General features: G+C 43.5%; 1 protein-coding gene across 3 annotated transcripts in view; it reads right to left on the bottom strand.

Annotated features, from left to right (window-relative positions):
* Positions 1-12,015, bottom strand: part of LOC117350195 (probable cation-transporting ATPase 13A3) — a 127,331-nt gene that overhangs the window by 100,698 nt on the left and 14,618 nt on the right. The gene's annotated exons all lie outside the window — the stretch shown is intronic.

Here is a 12,015-nt window from a genome sequence, read left to right as displayed (position 1 = left end):
TGTCACTCTTTCTGGTGATGTCTCCTGATGGACCTACTATGACAATGCTATCCTTTGGCAAAGTAGGCCTTTTGGCTTCCTGGGCTTTCCCCTGCATAGTGCGGCTCCCCTTACCTACTAATGCATGCTCAGTAATCCAAAAGGCCTACTTTGCCAGAGGATAGATAGCACTGGCATAGTGGATCCATCAGGAGACGTCACCAGAAAGAGTAGTGGCATCTCCCCTACTTGTTTCCACAGAACACCCAATCCTTTTTGCTTTCACAAGATCACATATCATTGGTCAAACCTGGCTGCTCCTCCCATACAATAATTGCCAACTTTATAATCTGCTGTTGCCAGAATCATTTTTTTATTTTTTTTTGGGGGGGGTGTTGAAAAAGAAGAGGCGCAGAAAGGAGAGACACTAGGGAAGAGGAGAGGTGCTGGCGGTGGCTGACTGCCTTCAGGACGTGCCTCTCACCGAGAGGTACATCCTGTAGGCAGTCGGCTGGGGCTGGTGCCTCTCCTCTTCCCTATTGTCCTGGGGCACGTCTGAAATCTCGTGTGGCACACAGTTTGCCAATATGCTACTCTAAAGGGCCCTGCTAAATGAAGCTTCCAGTCCGTCAGACTGGATTTCAGCCAAGATGAGAAAAGGGAGAAAAAAAAAGGAAGGGGGGGGGGGAGAGAGTAAACGCACACTTTTGCCAATTCATTTCCACTCCCGAGTAATCTATCGAATTACAATTGCTGTAAACAGGATGTTCATGTTTATTATACCGCATCACCTATTACTGACCTCAGCGGTTTACGTTCTGAATTATATTAAATAATAATAATGAGAACTTTGTACAAATAAGAGGAAAAAAAAAAGAGCAGACAATCTTGAGTTCAAATTGAAAAAAAAAAGAGAGGCGAATAAGAACAGAAAGAGAATCCGAGTGTGGGGGGTGGGAGGGAATCGGGGCAATTTTTGATGGCGGGTCTGAGCTTTATTTTCCTGTCGGTGCCTAAGTCAATCAACGCTCAGGCACTGATAGGAAAGTAAAGCTACAACAGCTCAGACCTTGCCACTAAATGTCGGCCTCAGTTCCACATCTATGGAGAGGTGTTTCCTTTGGAGAATCGCCCGGGGAGCTCATTTTAATCTTCATTATACAGTACTGGTCGCCGTACCTCAAAAAGGACATGGCGGTACTTGAGGGAGTCCAGAGAAGAGCGACAAAGCTGATAAAAGGTATGGAAAACTTCTCATACGCTGACAGATTGGAAATGCTGGGGCTATTCTCCCTGGAAAAGCGGAGACTTAGAGGAGACATGATAGAAACCTTCAAAATCATGAAGGGCATAGAGCAGGTAGACAGGGACAAATTCTTCAGGCTGTGGGGAGCCACAAGTACAAGGGGGCACTCGGAGAAATTGAAAAAGGACAGGTTTAGAACAAATGCTAGGAAGTTCTTTTTCACTCAGAGGGTGGTGGACACATGGAACTCGCTCCCGGAGGCTGTGATAGGCCAGAGCACGCTAAAGGGGTTCAAGGAGGGTCTAGATAGGTTCCTAAAAGAAAAGGGGATTGAGGGTTACAGATAGAAGTAGAGGTAGGTTATAGGAATAGTCAGGGACCACTTCACAGGTCATGGACCTGATGGGCTGCCGCGGGAGCGGACTGCTGGGAGCGATGGACCTCTGATCTGACCCAGTGGAGGCAACTTCTTATGTTCTTACTACAATGTATAGATTTGTACAGTACAATCGGAGGCTGCCAGAAAGCAATGAGCTTTGGATTCTTGCCCAGAAATAGCTAAGAAAAAAAAATAAAAAAATTTAAATTGAATCAGGTTGGGCAGACTGGATGGACCATTCGGGTCTTTATTTGCTGTCATCTACTATGTTACTATGAGCTGTTTTGATAACGATGGTTCCAGCCCTCAGCATTACTTCTATTCCAAGTGGATCACTTTATGCTATTTGCCGAAATGTTACTTCCTATGCCTTAACAAGAAAAAGAAACATTGCAAAATAAAACTTGGAACCTAATGACCATTTGGCCAGACAGTCTGATGTCCAACGAACAGTAATCAGATAAAATGCACGAGGGACTGATGCAAGTCATGGGTGTAATATTTACCTGGTTATTAACAACATTTGGCATATCGGGCGGCAGAAATAGTAGGAAATAAGGCAACTTTATCAAGTTGGCTGGTTCCATTCAGTGGTGCAGACTTAAACCAGAGAGAGAAGGTTAACACCAACCGTATACGATACCACTGATTATCTCTTAAAGGCTCCCCATATCTCAGAGTGAGGGCCACTGCTGCTAAACCATGAACTTTTTTTTTTTTTTTAAATCTTTATTGAGTTTCTAAAGCTAACAAAAATGCAATAAGAACATAAGAAATGCCTGCACCGGATCAGACCCGAGGTCCATCCAGTCCGGTGATACGCACACGCTGAGGCTCAGACAGGCATACCCTGGTGCCTACATTAGTCACTCGTATCCCTCAATGTGTCCTGCAAGAAGATGTGCGTCCAATTTTCCCTTAAATCCTAGAATGGTGGTTTCCTCCACCATCTCTTTCGGGAGAGAGTTCCAGGCGTTCACCACTCGCTGTGTGAAGCAGAACTTTCTGACGTTTGTCCTGGCCGTGTCCCCTCTCAGCTTCAGGCCTTGACCTCTGGTCCGAGTCTGGGTCACATTCGCCAATGTGAATAAAGCTATTTCTTGCTCTCCATCCTTTCCCCATGCTGGTGAGTGAGCTTGCTCCATTTTGTTGATTCCTTTTAACAATTTAAAAGTCTCTATCAGACCCCCTCTCAGTCTTCTCTTCTCAAGGGTGAATAATCCCAGTTTTCTGAGGTGATCTTTGTAGCTCAAGTTCTCCATATCTTTTACTAGCTTCGTCACTCGCCTCTGCACCCTCACCAGCAATGTTATATCCTTCTTCAGGTATGGAGACCAGTGTTGGACACAGTATTCCAAGTGTGGTCTGACCATTGTTCTATAAAGCGGCATTATGACCTCCCTTGATCTACTCGTTATTCCCTTCTTTATCATGCCTAACATCCTGTTAGCTTTCTTTGCCGCCGCACTTATAATCAATCAGAATCCGGCATACAACATTAAAAAAAACCCCACCAACCAACATTTTCATAAGGGAATAGAACCATACAAAAGAAATACCCCCTCCCGCCCTCCCTCCCCCTGGGTGGGTGTGTATTATACCAACATATGAAACTGTTGAAAACCATTTGCACAATATCAAAAATGGACACTACTTCTATAGTCCAACTTATTAATTAGATTTACTACTTAAGTAATTGGATTTAATAGCATGACTGTTGACTTTTTGACTGAGCACTTTATATTATGCACTTTAAGTATTAGTAACATTTGTTAAAAATTTTGTGGTAATTAGTGAAATATGTAAGATACATGAACTGATGAAAACAATGGGATGAACTATAATTAACAATAAGAGGAAATGAATTGCAGTGAAATTAAATAAGAATTTGAGATGAGATATCTTGATTGAATTTGATTAGGTAATATATATGGTTTGATACGAGTTGGCCCTGAGTTTCAAAAATGGCATGCTGATCTATTTCAAGTAATATATATCCCATACCAAAATAGTTTTTGTAATTTAAATTTAATAAATTTTTAAGGATTTAAATTAATAAAAGAGGAGACATAGTATTTAGAATGATTTATTAAAATTAATGTAATGTATTTAAAAAAAATAGAGATAGAATAAAATAGTAATTTATCTGTATTGGTAGGGAGGTGGGGTAATAGCTGGTGATGTTATAAGGAGATAAGAGAGTACACTTTTCCCTCTGGATTCGCGGGGGATAGGTGCAGAGCCAGACCGCGAATGGCGAAAAACCACAAATATCCGGTTCTGACCCACCCCCGCCTCCCCAGCCTTACCTGGTGGTCTAGCGGGCTTTCGGGGCAGGAGCGATCTTCCTACGCTCCTGCCCCGTGCAGATCGCCATTAGGAAATGGCTGCTGTGAGTTCCCATAGTCTCTCGAGACTACGACGGGAACTCCCTACAGCTATTTCCTAATGGCGATCTGCACGGGGCAGGAGCGTAGGAAGATCGCTCCTGCCCTGAAAGCCCGCTAGACCACCAGGTAAGGCCGGGATGCCAGGGGGAAGACTTAACTATGTTTTTTTTTTTTTCTTTTTTTCCCCCTCCCCAAAAAATCACGAATATGTGAAATCGCGATTACCAAAACCGCGAATGGGGAGGGGGAAGTGTAATGTGTTTCTCTCTTTAAGTAATCCCATTTTGGGAAACATGTTCTCCTAAGTCTGAGGCTTGTCCCCATTAGAAGCTAAATCAAAAAGTCAACAGTCATACTATTAAATCCAATTACTTAAGTAGTAAATCTAATCAATAAGTTGGACTATCGAAGTAGTGTCCATTTTTGATATTGTGTAAATGGTTTTCAATAGTTTCATATTTTGTGTATATAATACCATTTGAAGTTTGTATTGTTTCGTTGTATTATACCAACAGAAATAAAGGAAAAGACAACTATAATGAATCCCACACAATCAAGTTCTACTACTACTACTTTATCACTTATATAGCGCTTGAAAGGCGTATGTAGCGCTGTACATTTTGACATTTATAGACAGTCCCTGCTCGGAAGAGCTTACATTCTAACTTGGACAGACAGACATGACATATAGGGTTGGGGATGCAGAACCGATTTCTACAATAAAATATGCCACACTTATCAATGGACCAAGTACAAGTGGTGAGTAGTGGGAAAGGGGTGGAAGACAGTGATAGATGAAGGAAGGGTTGGAAAAAGAGACTGATGTGAGGGAAGGAGACCATCAAACTAACAAGTCCTTAGAATGATTTCAAAATTATCAGAAAACCAAAATAAGTATCAGAGTCCACTAAAGAATAAACTCATCAAACTGAGTCTATTACCGAGGGAAGGAGACCAAACATATTTTTTAAATGAAGGGGGGAAAACCCCCAAGTCAAATAAACCTCTCCAAATAGATAAGAACATAACATAAAAATAGCCCTACTGGGTCAGACCGATGGTCCATCATACCCAGTAGCCCATTCTCATGATGGCCAATCCAGGTCACTAGTACCTGGCCAAAACCCAAGGAGTAGCAACATTCCATGCTATCGACTCCAGAGCAAGCAGTGGCTTCCCCCATGTCTTTCTCAATAACAGACTATGGACTTTTCCTCCAGGAAACTGTCCAAACCTTTCGTAAAACCAGTTACGCTAGCCGCTCTTACCACAACCTCTGGCAACGCATTTCAGAGCTTAACTATTCTCAGAGTGAAAAAAATATTTCCTCCTATTGGTTTTAAAAGTATTTCTCTGTAACTTCATCACGTGTCCCCTAGTCTTTGTAATTTTTAACGGAGTGAAAAATCAATCCACTTGTACCTGTTCTACTCCACTCAGGATTTGTACAATCCCTGGTACTAGGTCTCGTGGACTACTGCAATATCCTTTATCTACCATGCCCCACAAACATGATCAAAAAACTTCAAACTGTTCAGAACACAGCCCTTAGACTAATTTACTCACTCGGAAAATTTGACCACATCACCAATGCCTACCTAGACTCACACTGGCTACCGATTCGAGCCAGAATTCAATTCAAACTATACTGTCTACTCTTCAAAGTAATTAACGGTACTGCACCCACCTACCTAAATGACCGCCTAAACCGTAACCTTCCAACCAGAACAAGAAGAAAACTGACATCATTCACATACCCACCACTCAAGGGTACTCACCGCAAAAAGCTTTATGATAGCCTCCTGGCAACACATGCTGCAAAACTCGAACCTTCCATCACCAGATTGTTAACCACAACATCAGACCTCAAGACATTCCGTAAAGAAATCAAAACACTGCTGTTCAAAAAGCATATACAATCTACCTAACCTCCCTCACCCCATCCCCCAAGAAACCAAAACACTGCCGTCCAAAACATCTTCCGAAGTTATTAAGTCTTTACTATCATTCTGTTATTAAGTCTCTATCCTCAAACTGTATTCTCTATTGTCATGTACCATCCTGGAAATGTCCAGTTCTCTTCTTATGTAATCCGCTTTGAACCGCAAGGTACAAGCGGAATAAAAATCACTAATGTAATGTAATTTTGTAGGCTTCAATCAAATCTCTCCTCAGTAGTCTCTTTTCCAAGCTGAAGAGCCCTTACCTTTTTAGTCTTTCCTCATACGAGAGGCGATCCATCCCCTTTTATCATCTTGGTCGCTCTTCTTTTAACCTTTTCTAGTACTGCTACATAGTAACATAGTAGATGACGGCAGATAAAGACCCGAATGGTCCATCCAGTCTGCCCAACCTGATTCAATTTAAATTTTTTAATTTTTTCTTCTTAGCTATTTCTGGGCAAGAATCCAAAGCTTTACCCGGTACTGTGCTTGGGTTCCACCTGCCGAAATCTCTGTTAAGACTTACTCCAGCCCATCTACACCCTCCCAGCCATTGAAGCCCTCCCCTGCCCATCCTCTACCAAACGGCCATACACAGACACAGACCGTGCAAGTCTGCCCAGTAACTGGCCTTAGTTCAATATTTAATATTATTTTCTGATTCTAAATCTTCTGTGTTCATCCCACGCTTCTTTGAACTCAGTCACAGTTTTACTCTCCACCACCTCTCTCGGGAGCGCATTCCAGGCATCCACTACCCTCTCCGTAAAGTAGAATTTCCTAACATTGCCCCTGAATCTACCACCCCTCAACCTCAAATTATGTCCTCTGGTTTTGCCATTTTCCTTTCTCTGGAAAAGATTTTGTTCTACGTTAATACCCTTTAAGTATTTGAACGTCTGAATCATATCTCCCCTGTCTCTCCTTTCCTCTAGGGTATACATATTCAGGGCTTCCAGTCTCTCCTCATACGTCTTCTGGCGCAAGCCTCCTATCATTTTCGTCGCCCTCCTCTGGACCGCCTCAAGTCTTCTTACGTCTTTCGCCAGATACGGTCTCCAAAACTGAACACAATACTCCAAGTGGGGCCTCACCAATGACCTGTACAGGGGCATCAACACCTTCTTCCTTCTACTGACTACGCCTCTCTTTATACAGCCCAGAATCCTTCTGGCAGCAGCCACTGCCTTGTCACACTGTTTTTTCGCCTTTAGATCTTCGGACACTATCACCCCAAGGTCCCTCTCCCCGTCCGTGCATATCAGCTTCTCTCCTCCCAGCATATATGGTTCCTTCCTATTATTAATCCCCAAATGCATTACTCTGCATTTCTTTGCATTGAATTTTAGTTGCCAGGCATTAGACCATTCCTCTAACTTTTGCAGATCCTTTTTCATATTCTCCACTCCCTCTTCGGTGTCTACTCTGTTACAAATCTTGGTATCATCTGCAAAAAGGCACACTTTTCCTTCTAACCCTTCAGCAATGTCACTTACATACATATTGAACAGGATTGGCCCCAGCACCGAACCCTGAGGGACTCCACTAGTCACCTTTCCTTCCTTCGAGCGACTTCCATTAACCACCACCCTCTGGCGTCTGTCCGACAGCCAGTTTCTGACCCAATTCACCACTTTAGGTCCTAACTTCAGCCCTTCAAGTTTGTTCAACAGCCTCCTATGAGGAACTGTATCAAAGGCTTTGCTGAAATCCAAGTAAATTACATCTAGCATATGTCCTCGATCCAGCTCTCTGGTCACCCAATCAAAAAATTCAATCAGGTTCGTTTGGCACGATTTACCTTTTGTAAAGCCATGTTGCCTCGGATCCTGTAACCCATTAGATTCAAGGAAATATACTATCCTTTCTTTCAGCAACATTTCCATTATTTTTCCAACAACTGAAGTGAGGCTCACCGGCCTGTAGTTTCCTGCTTCATCCCTGTGACCACTTTTATGAATAGGGACCACATCCGCTCTCCTCCAATCCCCAGGAATCACTCCCGTCTCCAGAGATTTGTTGAACAAGTCTTTAATAGGACTCGCCAGAACCTCTCTGAGCTCCCTTAGTATCCTGCTATATATTTCTTCAGATAAGGAGACCAGAATTGAACCCAACACTTCAGGTAAGGTCGCACCATGGAGCAATATAGAGGCATTATAACATTCTTAGTCTTGTTAACCATCCCTTTTTTAATAATTCCTAGGATCTTGTTTGCTTTTTTAGCTGCTGCCACACATTGGGTGGAAGGTTTCATCATATTGTCTACAATGACACCCAGATCCTTTTCTTGGGCGCTATCCCCCAAGGTGGACACCAGCATCTGGTAACTGTGATTTGGGTTATTCTTCCCAATGTACATCACTTTGCATTTGTCCACACTAAATTTCATCTGCCACTTAGACGCCCAGTCTGCAATTTTTTACAATCCGCATGCGTTTTAACAACTTTGAACAGTTTAGTGTCATCTGCAAATTTAATCACCTCACTTGTCGTTCCAATTTCCAGATCATTTATAAATAAGTTGGTGTCAGGTCAAAAGCGCGCCGGGACAAAGGCGTGAGCAGACAATTGAGCGCAAGTGGAGGCGCGCGCCGAAGAAAATTACTGTTTTTAGGGCTCCGACGGGGTGGGGTGTGGGGGAACCCCCCCACTTTACTTAATACAGATTGCGCCACGTTGTGGGGGGTTTGGGGGGTTGTAACCCCCCACATTTTACTGAAAACTTCACTTTTCCCCTGTTTTTAGGGAAAAAGCTAAGTTTACAGTAAAATGTGGGGGGTTACAACCCCCCAAACCCCCCACAATGCCGGCGCGATTTGTATTAAGTAAACTGGGGGTGCTCCCCAACAAAAACCCCCGTCGGAGCCCCTAAAAACAGTAATTTTCTTCGGCGCACGCCTCCATCTTGCGCTCAGTTGTCGGCGCGCACCTTTGTCTTCCGCGTTGTTGTCTATGAACCAAATAAGTTACATAGCACTGGTCCCTGCAGCACTCCACTGTTTACTCTTCTCGATTGAGAGAAATGACCATTGAACCCTACCCTCTGTTTTCTCTCCGATAACCAATTTCTAATCCACAACTGAACTTTGTCACTTATCTCATGACTCTTTAATTTTCACAGGAGCCTCTCATGAGGAACTTTGTCAAAAGCTTTCTGAAAATCTAGATACAGTACATCAACCAGCTCACCTTTATCCACATGTTTATACACACCTTCAAAGAAGTCAAGCAAATTGGTGAGGCAAGATCTCACTTGGCTGAACCCATGCTGACTCCATCTCATTAAATCATGTTCCACAATTTTATTTTTATAATTGTTTCCACCATTTTGCCCGGCACTGAAGTGAGGTTTACCATCTGTAATTTCCTGAATCTCCCCTGGAACCCTTTTTAAAAATCGGCGTAGCTTTGGCCACCCTCCAATCTTCAGGTACTACAGACGAATTTAGCGACAAGTTACAGATCGCTAACAGCAGGTCAGCAATTTCATGTGTGAGTTCTTTTAGTACTCTGGGATGTATACCATCTGGTCCAGGTGATTTATCACTTTTTAACTTGTTGATTTGGCTTAGTACATCTTTCAGATTCACCGAGATTTTTCAGTTCCTCAGCATCATCACCCTTGAAAAAAGGGTTTGGACAAGGATCACTTTACAGGTCATGGACCTGATGGGCCGCCGCGGGAGCGACCAGCGGAGGCAACTTCTTATGTTCAGGTAGATCTCTTACATCTTCTTCCGTAAAGACCGAAGCAAAGAATTCATTCAGTCTCTCCGCTAAAGCCTTATCCTCCCTGAGTGCCCCTTTTGCTCCTTGATCATCCAACGGTCCCACAGATTCCCTCACGGGGTTTTCTGCTTCTGATGTACCTAAAAAAATTGTTATGAGTTTTTGCCTCTTTTGCAGGTTTCTCTTCCTATTCTTTCTTAGCTTTCTTTATCAATGCTTTGCATCTAACTTGCCAGTGCTTGTGTCGCTTCTTATTTTCTTCATTCGGGTCCTCTTTCCATTCTTTAAAGGATTTTTTTGGCTCCAATAGCCTCTTTCACGTCACCTTTTAACCATGCTGGCTCTCGTTTCCTCTTCTTTCCACCTTTGCTGATACGTGGAATACAAGCAAACCAGTTGCAAAATTAACATATCTCCTCCCCCCCCACACACTACCCTTTGCCAACAACATCCCCCCAAGCTAAGCAGGGAAACTGTCTACAGGACCTATTTACTTGAGAAAAAGTGGCTAATATTATCAAGCTTACGGTCAGAGAACCATATGGTTTAAAAGCTGCCTTCAAAGAAATTTGTCTTGCAATTGTTTTTTCCTGAAGCTGCTACTACTGCCGCTCATCCCCAATGTGAGTAAAGGTTGTGGGTTGACAAGTCTGGCGAGGTGACATACTGGCACAAACTTATGCACCCATAGTTCACAAGTCCCCCCACCTCTGTTGCCTTTTTGTGAAATCGTCAAAGTGTGCTGGCAGGCTGGTTGGCTGCGTTCAGAGGAAAGTCTAGTCACAGCATCGTCGGCTTGTCTGGAAAAGGATAGTCAGACATGCGGCTTTCTCAATGATCCAGAGCAAGTATTCAAAATTATGTGTTTGCAGTCTAGCGAGGTGACAGGCAGTAATGCAGCAAGGAAAAGGGCGGTAGGCACAGGGGTGCAGCTAATTTCCTTCCGCCCTAAGTGGCCTCTACCCTTACTATACCACTACTGGGTATTATCAGGGTGCCCATTAAGTTTCATCCTCTGAAAATGATTCAACCACAATATATGCGATTCCACAGGATACGTGGTTATGTACTCAGGAAAGAGAAAGATAGGACTAAGAAAAATCCCCCCCAAGCCAGTCTGTCTCCATGTGGGCATGTCAAAACTGCTACTACTTAATCACGTCTATACCGCAACTAGTTGTATGCAGCGCTGTACCTTAAACTGCACTCTTATCTGATCTACTGTATATATGGGATGTCCTCCTTGTAACTGCCATCTGTGCTAATTCATGGCATAAATGGGAAGTTCTCCGACCGGGAGCAAGTGACTAGTGGTGTACCCCAGGGCTCGGTACTTGGGCCGATCCTATTTAATATTTATATCAATGACCTGGAAGAAGGAACATCCAGTGAGATCACAAAGCTATGCCGGGCAATCAGATCGCAGGAGGATAGCGAGGAACTCCAGAGTGACTTGAGTTAGAGAAATGGGCAGAGAAATGGCAGATGAAGTTCAACGTGGAGAAATGCAGAGTAATGCATTTAGGCAGTAAGAATAAGGAATATGAGTATAGAATGTCAGGTGCAACTCTGGGTAAGAGCGAACAAGAAAAGGACCTGGGTGTACTGATAGATTTAGATAGGACCCTGAAACCGTCAGCACAATGTGCGGCGGCGGCAAAGAAAGCAAATAGAATGTTGGGCATGATAAAGAAGGGAATTACGAGTAGATCGGAGAGGGTCATAATGCCGCTTTATAAAGCAATGGTCAGAGCCCACTTGGAATATTGCGTCCAACATTGGTCTCTCAACCTAAAGAAGGATATAAAAAAGCTGGAGAGGGTTCAGAGACGAGCAACGAAGCTAGTAAAGGTTATGGAAAAACTGGAATACGAGGATCGACTGAAGAGCCTGGGATTGTTCTCCCTTAAGAAAAGGAGACTACGAGGGGAGATGATCGAGACCTTCAAAATACTGAAAGGAATCGACAAAATAGAGCAGAAAAAATTATTTACATTGTCCAACTTGACACGGACAAGAGGACACGGAATGAAGCTAAGGGGGGACAGGTTCAGGACAAATATCAGGAAATTCTGCTTCACGCAGAGAGTGGTTGACACCTGGAATGCCCTCCCAGAGGAGGTTATTGCGGAATCGACCGCCCTAGGATTCAAAAGCAAACTGGATGCACATCTCCTTACGAGAGGCATAGAAGGATATGGGTAACTAAAATTACGCCAGGTATACACCGGGCAGGGCCTCCGCGTGTGCGGATCACCAGACTTGATGGACCGAAGGTCTGATCTGGAGATGGCGCTTTTTATGTTCTTATGTTCAAAGGGACCCCCACACGTCCCAAATGCAGAA

Source organism: Geotrypetes seraphini, chromosome 16 (assembly GCF_902459505.1).
Source record: "Geotrypetes seraphini chromosome 16, aGeoSer1.1, whole genome shotgun sequence".
Classification (NCBI taxonomy): Eukaryota; Metazoa; Chordata; class Amphibia; order Gymnophiona; family Dermophiidae; genus Geotrypetes; species Geotrypetes seraphini.
The sequence above is the reverse complement of the archived record's forward strand: the minus strand, read 5'-3'. Positions and strand labels throughout refer to the sequence as shown.